This window comes from Colias croceus, chromosome 5 (genome assembly GCF_905220415.1).
Source record: "Colias croceus chromosome 5, ilColCroc2.1".
NCBI classification, from domain to species: Eukaryota; Metazoa; Arthropoda; class Insecta; order Lepidoptera; family Pieridae; genus Colias; species Colias croceus.
This window is the reverse complement of record NC_059541.1, coordinates 12,477,758-12,493,362: the sequence shown is the minus strand read 5'-3', so window position 1 is coordinate 12,493,362 and position 15,605 is coordinate 12,477,758. Positions and strand designations below refer to the sequence as shown.

Genomic DNA, 15,605 nt, shown 5'->3' with positions numbered 1-15,605 from the left:
TTTAAGGGCTAATTGGGTTAAAATATAATAAGCACGGCGTTATAGTTTTATTCTAATATTTTCCAACAGATAAAATCTTTGAATAGGTATTATTTCAGTACGTATAAACAAACACGCGTACTATATATTTTTCTATACTCAAAGTCAGTGTTTCAGTGTAACAATGTTAGCTCGACCAGTATTAACGTTGCCATGTTCCTGTCAATTAATCTAATTAACATTGCTGATATAATTAAATACGTTCCCATAGTGAATGCTACGAAATGTTATGTGTAATTATAACGATATTTACTTAAACAAATAAAGTAATAAAGACTCCTTCGAAAATAATTTGAGAAAATTTCCCAGGCCGTAGGAGCTGGTCTTATTTCGGGCAATCTTGCTTGTTTTCGTGTTCGGAATAAATGAGATTTGCTGATGTCAGCTATGGATGTTTTGAGAAAAGTAGTCGTGTGTAATATTATCTACGTTACTTACTTACTGGCGACCCGCTCCTGTTATTTCTGGTTAAATGGAACGAAAAACTTTTCACATTTAATTGTATAATAAAAAAATACTAGCGTTGAATAACTTTTTTATTTGTCATACATGCTGTAAAGTTTTTTGTCATGTTTTGTAGACTGTAACCAAATAATATAATATCATAGGACAAAGTAACCTTGTTTATGTTAATTAAATCAATTTTTTCGTAATGATTGTTCTTTGTTGAGTAATTTTACACTCATTTTGTAGATTAATTGGCTTCATGAGATTAGTAATATGAGCCCAGTCCGTTGTTCTAGATGACCAATAATTTATGCAGCTTTTTATTATTATTACCTATATCTCCAAAAATAAAGAAGCAAAGTTGATGAAAATACGCATACGGCACGGTCTCTATGTAAAGTCAAGGGATACATGCAGTATTACTTTACGAACGTACACCAATCACTATTATAAAAATAATTTTCCAACAGTGAACAAAAGCTTCCTTACATTTCTTAGCTATTTCTTTTCACGATACACACTATAGAGTACATATATTTCGTTTTTGAACAAGAATTGGGGAACATTTCGTGAACTCGATCGACCTCTTTAAATGGCGGCTTTTACTTTTTCTCGTCGAGATAAAGTGACTTACGACGTGTTCACACTTTATGCCCGTGCTAATGGCCTGCTCCATATCACACGTTACGTTATTTGTTTCTGATTGTTATCTAAGTTTCTACCTTGTCGAAAATTAGCGATTCACAGTTTGGATAGATTAGGAATATAATACCTACTTATTGGAACCGTCTCTATGAAGTTTAATAATACTTAAGTACATCCCTAATCTTAATGTGCGTCATAGAGTACGTAGAAAGTAGAAACTACACTTGAGTCTTGGGAAATGTCTTTTATATTTCAATTTAGCTAACGGATAAAAATACAAGTAAGTACTCCTTATATCCAAGGAACAATTCACTTTTTTGGAAATTATAGCGGTATCAAAATATGAAAGTTAAAATGCTTCCATTCTAATAATTATAGAAGTAATAACGATTGAATTACTCGAGCAAAAACTCTACATATAATATAGATAATAATTGAAGCCGTAATGGACATGACTGGATAGATTTGCTATTGCAAATGGCAAAAAGGCACAAAAACTTAATTCATGTATTAATATGATCGGGAACATAACATAAAGAGTAACTGTACTACAGACGATATAATATTACAAAATATCTGGGAATGTTTGATGAACTCTTTTTGTTTTTTGCTTTTTTAACAAATTAACCCGAAAGAAGTCATATTATAATGTGTTCGATGCAGATAGATTGTTTATCATAACTTTGAATTATAATAATCCTAAAAACTGCTATACGTTAAGCTAATGAAAGATAATAAGGTCCATGTCTCAGCAGACATTACGAGTCCAATACTAGCAATGTATTCATTCGAAGTGCATGTTCCGCCATTAATACATAGGTAATAGTAATTGCAACGCACACAGCACCTGCGGAAATGGAAGACATATACACACATACGGATATTACATTGTATGTATTATAGACGTCATTTGAATTTGGCAATTTCCTTACTAATGTCTGTTTGTTTGTCCTTCTTTTACGTCGCAACGGAGCCATTTTATGATATGGTTTTTGTTTCTGTAGGTAATTAGGAGATTAGAGAATGACAGGCTACTTTTTAGCCGGGTGGAATATCTCATTGCTATCTTTACCTACTTTAAATATGCGGGCCGTAAGCTAATACTACAATCAAACACGGTAGCTGATGACTTTTCACCTTTGTCATTTTCTTACCAATTTATAGCATTTCGTTTATCAGGTAAAATCAAATGATTGGTTTTCGGAACAGAAAATGAAGTGGCATACTTTTATAAACGACCAAATAAAAATACTAGTTTAGTATAGTGTATATTAAATGGTTTAATATCATAAAAATAATTCATATGTATTATAAATGTACACTTATTTGCACTCTAAATGAAAAATAATAACTTTAACATTAGGTTGATATTGATTTACGATCTGATTACGATGATTTTTCCTAGAAGGGGAAATTTATTTTTTTAATAAAATTACATCTCCCTTCCTGGCAACTTTTCGTGATAATAATTAAATTATGTTATTCATTTCGGTTTTATTGCGGTGAAACATGAACAAGGGTTTGAGGTAATAAACATTTGTCATGCTTATGAACCAAATAAAACCAATGTTTTGGGCATATCCGATAAATTATAAAATTAATAAGTACTACAAACCCTCCCAATCAATAAATTCACAATGTTATAATCTTGGTAACTTATGAGAGCTCATAAAAATATAAGTAGGAATAGGTTATACGCATGTACTTTTCAAAAGTGAAAAAACATTGTGCAAGCGTTTATTTTCTCACAAATTTATGTCGTCTCTGCATAAAATTCCACTTTTACCTTTACGTATGTACGTAGTACATATCTGTCAACTGTGTTTACGTGAACAAAATAGCACAAGCTGGTGAAAAATATATTATCCCGTAATTGTACGTAAACGCAAAGATTAGCTTTCAGCTAGTTTAATGTCAAAATTGATTCGTAATTCACTTCGAAGAAATGGATTGGCATGTGTTGGAACATAGCGTGACCGGCGCACTCGAGCTGCAAGTTAAATTAGCTCTTATTATCATGCGATAAGAGCTATAAAACGAGTTGCACAGTAATTGTATCGTCAGAGAATAACGTTCGCACTTAATTGTTCCTATTCTCCTGATTGGTGCTCCAACATTCTTGACTGGTGAGGCCGGGTTCTCGATGGCCTCTCTTTGTATACTATTATAATTATCATCTCTAATGGCCAGATGCATTGGTAAGTCTAAATACTAATAAAAATCGGGATGTAGCTGTGTGAACTTATATGTTCAAGAAGTTATACTAAATATATATTTGTTATATTATTAATAATAATAATAATACATAATTGTACATTTTTTGGGTTTTTTTCAAATCACATCATCTGTAAAAAGAACTCGTACTTTCATAAAAATATCTTTATCCCAGTATTATACAAACGTCACGAACAATACCAACTTCCTTTAACCCTTTTTGCAGGCGACTTGTCCCGTAGGCGGAAACGTGCTAGTTTTGACAAATTTTCCGATGTTTCTCAAACGTAGATCTGAAACGTCGAAGTTTCACTACTCGCTAAGAAATTTAAACGCTCTTTCAGAAGAAATTCACCTTCAATACTGTTTAATTTACACGTAAGTGTGTGTTACGACCCAGTTTTATAGTGAACAGGGAACTTATAACAACGCTTTGTTTAGAAAATGTTCTTGTTTAACATTATAAGTGTGAGCGTATTTCTTAGTTAGTGCCGATCAAATGTTTAGTTTGTTGTTGTTTAGTCTGTTGCTTGAGAAGAACATTTTATTTCTTTATTCCAACGTTCAATTATTAGACAGTAAAAAATAAATAAGTAATGGTAGGTTCCGACTTACACCCAAAACATGTGATATAAAAGCTATAAATTGCACTATCCCTTCACTTCAATATATTTAATTTTTAAACTTAACCTTGCCAAAAGCTTATACAAAAGCAATAGATATTTCCTGAGTGACACCTTACCACCACAACATGTGACCGAATACGATTGCACCCCTGTACGTGTACAATGTACATGCATGTATGAACTACATGTACAACTGTACGCCTGCTTCGCCCGACAGTGTGTACATACAGACTGATGTACACAGTAAATTATTGTAGAAATTATACTACTTAAACACATCATAATATATTATTATGATGCATTACAAGCTTAGCTTCTTAAGGTATTAATTATTATTTGTTAACATTTTAAATGGATAATATTATGTCACCGGAAGAAAACAAAATGCGCAAGTTTACAAAATTGTATTATTTTACTTGTTATTTTTCGGTAACAAATATATAACTACACACTATAATAATACAACAAATAACCATATGCTATTTTAAGTTGAATGGAAATAAAACTTTTTTAAAAGTAATTTAAGCACATATTTCATTTCTGAAATGTTACGATTTCTTCCAAGCGACATCATTACACAAAACAATTGAAGGAACCAATAAGAAAATGTCAATAGATTTAAGCGAAAAGTCCTAAGTTAATTCCGAGCGGAGAGGAAAACATTCGGCAGTAAGATGTAGGTCGAGAGACGTCAAGTGGATGCTCGGAGTGTCTCCTGAGTCACAAGCGACGTCGAAGCTTGGCTAACAATTATATTTTTGTTTTGTATGAGACGCTTGTCGAGTTTTTTATGAGATATATGGAAGTCGAGGTGAATTGTGTTCTAAATTTCATCCATATACACGTATACACGTATTTTGCATGAGCAAATTACCAAATCAGAAGACATAAACGGTAACATTCTTGATATTAAGGTTCGATGGTTTGAATTTATCAATTAACAAACTTAAATTTCTTCGTCAAAAGTCTTTTTTATATATAGAGTCAAGAGTAATAAGTTGACCCGCATGCTCTTTTGTTAGCTAAGCAATAAAGCCAACACCTATGTCGGAGAGATAAAAGCGGCGGAGGAAGAGAGGGTTAAACGATCTTCCGTAACGTGTGAGAAAAGATACGTACTTGTCTTGAACCATAATAGTTTTTTATTATTCTGTGAAGGTTGATATTTTGATTATTTTAAATAATAATCATATCAATATACGATTAGATATTAACTGTAACATTCATTCAACGTATCTTAAACGGCACTCGTAAAGAGACCTTCACCACAATTTAAATATACATATACCAGCTAATAAATCTGCACATAGCATAAATTCTTAATTTTAAACTATGTTAAAATCATAGTGACTTGTTGAATACGTAGTAATATTAAGTTGTAATATCTTAGCAGCATAGAGTAGTTCGGAATTTCAGGTAATGTAAATCAGAATGTACGCAACGTCGCGTGGCGTGGCGTGGGGTGGGATGGGACGTGGGTCGCGACGTTTGAGTTCAAGCGATTGAAACTATTTTCCTGAATTACGTACAAGATTTAGAGACACGTGGATTGAATGGTAATATCGAATATGTTATTTATTTGATAGTAAATGGGGTACATGGATTTGTGTTCAGTGTAAGGTTAATAGCAATCATGGGTGATACTACTTGTGAAGGGATAAAGAGAATCGTATCAGCTGTAATTTAAATTAGTCTGTTTGCTATAATTATCTTAAAATACATTTCATTACAAAATGATGCAATTTTTTTTGACTGAGTATTTTTTTTCATATACCTCAACGTTATAAATTACAATCTACGTGCGGGCGTAATTTACAAAGAATTTTTAGTGTAGATTATCAAGCAAGTAAGTCACCTGAAAAGTACTCGAAACATTTTTATTTACAGGGAAAAATACGAGGACTTCATAGTACGTAGAATATCTTCGATATTGCTTCACGGAAGAAAAGTGGAATGCTATAAATATTTCCACAGTATTTTAAATAGTTGATAAAAAGCGAGGCGATTAACGGAGACGCTTCTGAAGATGAATGGGATAGCGGAGTATCGGTTACATTCCACTTGTAAGAAGTCTAAATGGTTATAAGAGCTTCTTTGAAATATGTTTATTTGATAAATAGAATAAAAATCTAATGGTTTACATTGAAAAAGACGGGATTTAGGTTAATTTAGAGACCCTAATTCAAGGAAAATGGAAATTGTAAAGCTCAACAGAATGTTACTTTTTGACATATTATTATACCTTTCTCTAAAAATATAATATGAGTAGTTAGCTCCCCATCCTCTTTTTAATTACTATCTAATGAAAACACAAATTATTTTTGCTTGGACGACGCAACTTTTTAATAAGAGTGTAAATATAGCATGCTACAAAAACAAAATAATTCGCCGAATTTCAAAGTAAAACCTGAAAATATTATACTCAACGTGCTTCCTTCGTCTACTGCTCTTACGGGAATTGTTATATTAAATATTATGTTTTATTAAAACTAAGAAATAACGGACTAAGCGGAGGAAGTTTTCTCAAAATGCAAATTTTATTCAACTCTTTGTAGGGAAGTGTATTCTCAAAACTAACACGTACACCGTTTCCTTCTTTATTGATTCTTTACTGATACTTCCAACGTTTAAACACAGCTTTACCTTAATTAAATGTTCACCTCTTGCTTAAAATAATTAAAATGAGTTCTTCGCTCGATCCGACTGGCCGACCGTTAGACCCCAATGGATATTATTTGTAACTTGTACATATTATAGCAGAGGGATTATAGGATTATGGACCGAAGCCTTTTCCAGTATTCGGTTGATAATTAATTGGGTTTGATCATATTTATATTTATTAGAGGACATACAAACTGCTTTATAGCATTACTGAAAGAGCAATAAATTTTATAAAATTCTGTGAAAAGGTACACACAAATAAAGGCTAACTAACCAATTAACCATTGCTGCCTAATTAGTAAACTGAAAACAATGATATTTGTGTGTATTCCTACAATATCGCATACAACAATGTTTGTGAGCGCTCTAGTGGTTTGAACATACTCATAATAAAAACAGCGGTTTGCTTGTCACCTTGCACCTTGACATACAATACATGTATATGTAATAAATTGACCCTTATCAATGACAAAGGTTTTGAAGGTACGGCTCATAAGGGTTCGATGTAAATGGACACCGATGGAGCGATGTCAGAAAGGTTGCGATTTAAACTGACGTTTTATTTAGCCCGCGTAATTCTGTTGTAAAAAAAGTTACGTTATAATGGAATAAGAAATAAAAATATTGAGATGTAGAGCTTTCTCTACAATTGAATATTCTTATTGACCAAACAAAAATTGTCACAATAATTTATAAGTTTAGGTAAGTTATTGATTACAATTACATATTAATATACTAGTTTGTACAATGTTTAACTGTAAATTTAGCCGGTGAAAGACAAGTTGACAACACAAATTATTACATTCACTATTATCTTATCACTCATTACAACCCTCTTAAGTTTTATAGAGAGTTAATCCACAGCTTCTCAATAAATCTCGCACTAGAGTAATGATAGCGTTGATGTGTTTTTTCACGATAGTTGAACTTTCCTCGCTATGGGAACTGCGCCCGCGCCGGTGACGCAGCGCTCGGAGTGCTAATGGTAAGCTCGTGACGACAACAGATACACTTGGAATAGGGCTACCTCTTTATAGTATTAATGGATAATAAATAAATAAATTATTAATAATTAAAGGTTTTTTTTTTAATTCTAGAAGTTTGAGTTGTGGTTGACTTTAGTAACACTTAGAATAAATATAATTAGGTACAAGAAATGAAACATGAACAGAGATGAAATATTTATTTTAAAATTACAAAAAAATCACTGCAGTACAAAATAATTATATTGTGATTTAAAGATATTTTAAAATATTTTTTTTTATTTATGTAGCATAATATATTTTAAAGATCATGACAAAATTCCTGAAATTTTGTAACGCATGCAGTTTCATTGCAAATTATTATTGTGGTTTCGTGAAACTGAATTAGTATTTTGTTATAAATTTATGGGGGGTATCTGTATGGCAATTCAGATTACCCGATGTTTTTACTTATCTTCATTGCATTTAACAAATCTATAAAAATGTCTACAACTGTAATGTATAAACTTACACATATATAAGATAAGAATAATGAAGAAACTTTCCATGTTTCATGGTGAAAATCTTTGCTGGTTATTTCATTCACTATTAGTTACTTGAGGCAGCCCTACTCAAACGTAACTAAGTTTCTTAGCGGGTTCATTAGAGGCGAGATGACAGGCAAACTAATGTTTGAATTTAAATTAACGAAAATCTTTTGTTTCTATATAAACTCTAAGTTATTTCTTACTTTTATTTTCTATGATCTATCTCCAGGGATGAGTATTATAATTTGAAAAAGTTGTTCTATCAAAATATTCAAAACCTTTTGAAAATAATAAACCAATAACCAAGATTAATTTAACCTGCGGTCATGTCAAAATAAATTCATTGACACTATGATTCAATATAAAGTTTCATTTAAATATAAAATTTCTGAAATAAATTGATAAACAAAATAAGATTTTATTAAATGTGTGTCTGGTAAATAAATAGGATGATAATTGAAATGCAATCAATTGAATCTGCTCGAAAATTAATTAAACGTTTGGTTAATTGATTTTTCTGTGAAAGATATATTCAATAGAATCTTAAATGTATACAAAACATTGAAGTAACCAACATAGTTATGAATATATAAATTTTATATTTTCATGAACGATGGAATTATGGCTGTATTCTAAACTATGGCTGTATTGTTTTCTAAACTTAGAATACAGCCATAATTCCATCGTTTATGAAAAACAAAATGAATATTCGAAGCATCCAAATAATTAGAATGTAACGAATTGCCATTTTAATTTGAAATATTCCTAGCTCGAACCGGCACTAGAATGCGCGGGCAAATAGAACGCAAATTAATCTATCAAAATATTTTATTCAAAATTTCAGTGCAATATTAAAATGTACCGTTTAGTGAAAACAAAAAGCTCGGCATAATGAGTGTTTTCCTACAAACTCAGATAGCCTAATGAATGTGGAACGTTTACATCGTATTATTTGCATGCAAAGTGAAATTCACATTTTTAATATCCACTTTGCATGTTGGTTTGGTGGACTGCGGACGCAACTCGCTTGTAAGCGCTGCGACGCTGGCGGCTGTAGCTCCGGCTTTTGCGATACCAGCTATAAATAGTACGAGATCCGGCTGCAGGATTAGTACGTTCATCGGTTTTTTGCTGAAAACCGAATTTTTATGTATATTTATAATTAGGAGAATATATATCGACTAGGTTGCCAGTCAAAATTTGGCCGCAAGCATGTTTAATTAAAATTTTTCTAATCGATTTTTGGGAAAAAAATTCGTTCACTTGTTTTTTGAATAAAATGTAGTCTACATCACGGCAAATGATATAAAGATTCAAAAAAATCACGGTTGCCGCTTTTCACCTGGCCGCAACATCTTGGCAGCCTGGTGCAAACAGGTATGATTTCGATTCATTTTTACGTTCATAACGTACATTTATGAATCATATATCAAATTAAAGCTAATTTTTTTCTATTTATTATCATATATGGTTGCCTAATTAAATCCGGCCGCAAATAAGGGTTGCCGGCTGTTAAAAATTATAAATATTTACGCCTATTAGTACACCGACGCATTCGCGTGCGGCATCGAAACAACGAGAAAAAGAGAGGATCGGCTGTTAATTATATTAAATCAATATTACTTTTTAAATTTGTCATTTTGAAAAGGACGACATATTTTCTTTCACTCAACCTTAAATATTCAACATCTTTAACAGCCGGCAACCCTTATTTGCGGCCGGATTTAACTAGGCAACCATATATGATAATAAATAGAAAAAAAATAGCTTTAATTTGATATATGATTCATAAATGTACGTTATGAACGTAAAAATGAATCGAAATTATACCTGTTTGCACCAGGCTGCCAAGATGTTGCGGCCAGGTGAAAAGCGGCAACCGTGATTTTTTAGAATCTTTATATCATTTGCCGTGATGTAGACTACATTTTATTCAAAAAACAAGTGAACGAATTTTTTTCCCAAAAATCGATTAGAAAAATTTTAATTAAACATGCTTGCGGCCAAATTTTGACTGGCAACCTAGTCGATATATATTCTCCTAATTACAAATATACATAAAAAGAATGCGTCGGTGTACTAATAGGCGTAAATATATATAATTTTTAACAGCCGGCAACCCTTATTTGCGGCCGGATTTAATTAGGCAACCATATATGATAATAAATAGAAAAAAATTAGCTTTAATTTGATATATGATTCATAAATGTACGTTATGAACGTAAAAATGAATCGAAATCATACCTGTCTGCACCAGGCTGCCAAGATGTTGCGGCCAGGTGAAAAGCGGCAACCGTGATTTTTTTGAATCTTTATATCATTTGCCGTGATGTAGACTACATTTTATTCAAAAAAACAAGTGAACGAATTTTTTTCCCAAAAATCGATTAGAAAAATTTTAATTAACCCTTAGCAGGTATCGTGGGTCAAATTTGACCCAGAAGCGAACATTTTCGGTTATAATTCTTTAAATATTTTATGCAACGACTGTGCGCTTCTAAGTATTCTCAGTGCGTCGCTAGCTGCAGCGGGGTGTTGATGTGCAGAACTGTGACTATCTTAGGAGCGGAGGTAAGTAGCTTTCTGGGTCACGTTCGACCCACGATACCAAATAAGTAACTTTTTTCACTGAGTGTAATTACTTACTTTTTTGGTTTTATTGTTTATTTGTACTACATTGGAGGGCTTTTTGAACGACAGACAAATCGAGGAGTTGATGAACGACTTAAGTGATGATTTGGAATTGAAAAATGAAAGAATACCAAATGTAAACCAACTTTGTGACGACGAAATCATCAGCGATCGAGACAATCCCTAATCTGTTAGTTGCTTAGAAGACAGTGTATTTGGAGTAAGTTCTGACGACAGTGAAAACGAAGAGGAGATACGAGAATAATAGAAAATATACGAGGAACGAAAATACGAGAGATGAGAGTGAAGAAGATGAGGATGATAGTTGATGGTAGAAGTCATTTTGGTTTTGGTTGTCATTTTCTTTATTTTATGCTGATTTCAGAAGCAATTTGTTTTTTTGTTATAATAAAGATATTAGAAGTGCCATAAATATATTTTAGTTAAAGTTTTTCTAACATTTCAATTTTTTTTTATGTTTTAAGTTCACATTAACCAAAAAGTGCCAAAAAATAAGGTTATTTACAAATGTGTGTAAAACATGATATTTTTTTTTTATATTCTAATATTAAATAAGGTTATTTTGTAAAAAAATATTTTTTTATTTCTTTTCTAACCATATTTTATACAAATAATAAAAAATCTACGTTCTACAACAGATTGTTTGGTATGGGTAGAATTTGACCCACGATACCGGTAGTGTTGCCAAAAAAGGCGATACCAGCTAAGGGTTAAACATGCTTGCGGCCAAATTTTGACTGGCAACCTAGTCGATATATATTCTCCTAATTATAAATATACATAAAAATTCGGTTTTCAGCAAAAAACCGATGAGCGCACTAATCCTGCAGCCGGATCTTAGACTAAAATTAATTAAGTATTTTTTTGAGTATTTACCGCTGTTTATTAAAAAAAATGTTTCCTTTGAAGTATTGGAGTAGTAGCAAATTAGATCTTTGTCTAAATCTCACCTAGACTTTTGCATTCTCTGGAACTTCTAAATATTTTTCATTAAAACTAGCATAAAGTCAAACAAAAAAACATAATAACAAGTTCCAATTCAGAAAATTGTAACCGAAACGTTATAATTGAATAGCAAGCGAGACTCAATGGAGACTAATATTCTCTCTAAATTTCCAACAGCACCTAAACTTAGTTCAGTACATTTTTCAGCAGTAAGCCGGTGCGGATTATGACGCGCTGCATAATGCTCGCAAACTCAACTTGGAACAATTTATTTACCTGCTCGTGGCAGTTCCGAGCTAGATGCATTCTAGTGCATTTGCTCTAAGTGTGTTAGAGACAATGGCAGATGTGTGGGTTTTTATGTGGTTTTTATACTCTGTATTGTCTTTGTGATCGTTTCTATGTTAGATGACATGGCGTTGCTGCTTTTTAGTAAAGTCGGTAATCAGTCTATTTCCTTAACAAAGAAACACTTGGGATCGGACCCAATGTCTCTATGATATAACGTGTTATAAGTGAAATGTAGAGCTATTTATTCAATTTATTTACAATTACTATTGATTATGCGTTTACGACTTGCGTATGCGGAGTTTGTGAAACGTTGTTTTGGCATAACTTAAAGAGCGCTTATTTAGAAGTTAATATTAATAAAAGAATGTTTAATATCCTAAGAAAGTAGATGCTAACGCAAAACAAATAACCTTGATATAGAAATACCCTTTATCCGGAAAGTTCCAGACGTTATTTACGTTTTTATGTAATTATCATAACAATTTGGCAGAACTTTTTCATTTCGCCATTAATCATTTTGAACAGGCGAAAACAAAAACAACTTTTACCATCTTGCCTTTAAGACTAAATTGACTATTTTTTTTGCACTTAGCCGATGTATTTGGAGTTAGAAAGTTGATGAAATTATTTTATGATTATGAGAAATATGGTAACAGTAATGTGAGATACAACTATTACGGGATTATCGAACACTTGGTAATGTGATAGACTAGCTGTTATGGGTAAGTGGAAAGTGTATTCCTTTTAGTTTTCTCTGTTTAATTTGTTTTCGTACTTTTCTGTAAAACATGAATAATATTAAACTCATGATAGAATTTAGGATGCGGTATACCGAAGCGTTTTCCTGAAAAATTGCATAGGTATATTATGTATGTTTAAAACTTTTATATTTATTACTCATAAGAACGGTGACATAACTTTAAATCAATCTAAAAATACTCAGCACGACCCACTTAAAAGTTAAAACATTAATATTAAAGAAAATTTCGACGTAAACATTTTTCATAAGGTCACATGAAATTACTTCTCGACCCAATTTATAAGTGTATAAATAAGTCGTTTGCAATTAATATGTGCTGCTTCAAGTGCACCTGACCGTAATGGTATTAGCTAAAAGCAAGCTCTCGCGTGTTCTGACAGCCTGGTACCTAGTACCTATTGTCTCGCACTTCTTCTAATATATAAAAATCAATGCCACTTTTCGTTGTAATTCCATAACTCGAGAACGGCTGAACCGATTTCGATAATTCTTTTTTTATTATATTCCTTGAAGTACGAGGATGGTTCTTATGTAGAGAAAACGTTAATATGTACCACGGGCGAAGCCGGGGCGGACCGCTAGTATACTATAAATTGTTCTAACTAGAAACTATATTTTTAACGTTATTTTCTGAGAGAATCTATTAAAATTTTAAAGCGAAGCCGGGTGTGTTGATTGGATTCAATTTACCACAAAAATACTTCACGATATTTTATTATTAAAAGAAAACTACGGTACAATTTGAGATTTTCAATTTATTTGAATATCCAATACTAATATTATAAATGCGAAAGTAACTCTGTCTGTCTGTCTGTTACTCAATCACGCCTTAACTACTGAACCAATTTGCATGAAATTTGGTATAGAGATATTTTGATACCCGAGAAAGGACATAGGATAGGTTTTATTCCGGAAATCCTACGGGAACAGGTTTTTCTTTGAAAACGCGGGCGAAGCCGCGAGCGAAAAGCTAGTTGACTATAAAATCTGCGAAACTGTTTTTTTCAGGTTTAAAATAATAGAGAAGTGAACATAAAACCAATAGTATTAATTAATATTCAAACCCGCACTGAAACTTTTCCAGTATTATATACCGAATCATATACTCATACATTATTGTGTTGAGATCAAACACGCTCTTGTTTATGCGAAAAAATATGGGAAATATAAAACAAAAAGGAATGTGTACGACAGGTGTGCTCTCTCTTTCTAATTTAAAAGTTTCAATGAAATACAATTATAATTACTAATTTAATTTCACTAAACACAACACATTCGAAGTTAACAAAAGTCATTCGAAGTAAACATTTGATTGCTCAACCTACGTACACAAGCAGAAGCACATTGGTATAGCGAATCTAGCGGAGTCTGTGCCAACGCTCCATTCATCTTTACCGCTCGTCGCTTGACATTTGCGAGTAACGAGACAGCTCGCCTGTCGCCTGTAGCCGTAAATACACTGCTAAATAGACCGAACATTATTATTGCTTTACTAATTCAGTATTAACTGACTCCTTGCTTGCGATTGGCGCCTGACCGATGTCATTTTAGATTATAATTATAATGTATAAGGGTTTTTAGAAAGGTCTAATAAAAGTTCAAGTTTAATAAATTGAAAAGGATGGGGATAGAATGTGGAATCATAAGATTAATAGAGCATATTTAAACCTTTATCTGGAAGAATTTTCGTAGTGATTAAAAAGTTGATTAAAAGATTAGTGCTTCCTTCAAAATCCAATTTTATACCAAGTTTCTAACGAAGTAATATCATTTCTAAAATCCTATTACATTATATTCTCATCCTATTCAGTCTTAACAATCTCTAAAATAACCATCGCGAAATGTTAAAAGCCTGTAGATAAGCGGTAACACGGCCTAATTCAAATGAAGGTCAAGCATTCGTGACAGAGCCCGCGTCTCCGACCTTTTTTACAGAGCGGGGTTGTACGGCATTATCGTGGGGCAAGTCCCGCAAATGGCCCTTAAGCCGGGACCTTGACTTTGACCCGGCACACATTGGGGGACTTAGCGCGGGGTCCCAGTAATCTTATGATTTATCTCGCTGTCTTATGGAGTGTTCTAAATGAATTATTGCGATGCTATTGATTTATGTATCGTTCGGGGGTAAAAATTTACGGTGGAATAGATATTTATAGGTAATTTACTAAATTACTATTCCTTAATACATGAAATTTTCAAAAGTTTGCATAAAGCATGAATTGAAAAGTTTTAATTAATTTGACTTTGCATGAATTTGAATTAAGTAGTTACAAAATAATCGCACAATTTTATTAATTTATTCTTTAGGTTTTATAATATTCACACATGCATTAAAAATTCTTCTTATTCTTAAATCATTAATCACTTCTTGTCATATCGAAAAGTTTGGTAAGAGATGTGAAAGTGCAAGCAAAAAACTAAAATTTAAAACGTCGCAAATTACCTTCATAATCACATATAGTTAAATATTTCACGACAAGAAAGTTTTCCCGCAGCACGAAGATTAGGTAATTTTTGTAACCAGAATTAATTACATTTTAAAACAATTCCGGGGACCTACATTTGGGCATCTCATAACTATAAGCCTTAGGGGAAGTGACGTAATCGTATGAAGCACTCCTGAGCACTATTTTAGACCTCTAAGTACTGGAGCGGGCGACAGCTTTATAGCCTAGGGCTTAAAAACGCGCTGACACGAAATGTACTGCTATAAAATTAATGGTAACATAAAGAAAAACCGCTTTTTTAACTATGCCACTGTTAATGACAGGTAGCTTTCTGTTTAATTCGTAAACCTTTTGTTTTCTGAAAATAC

General features: G+C 32.3%; 1 long non-coding RNA gene across 1 annotated transcript; it reads left to right on the top strand.

Moving 5' to 3' along the window:
* Window positions 1–10,554: 10,554 nt before the first annotated feature.
* LOC123691770 lies at window positions 10,555–11,508 on the top strand. Its single transcript, XR_006751449.1, has 2 exons — window positions 10,555–10,713; window positions 10,843–11,508. It is a non-coding gene; the product is annotated as an uncharacterized LOC123691770 (long non-coding RNA).
* Window positions 11,509–15,605: the final 4,097 nt, after the last annotated feature.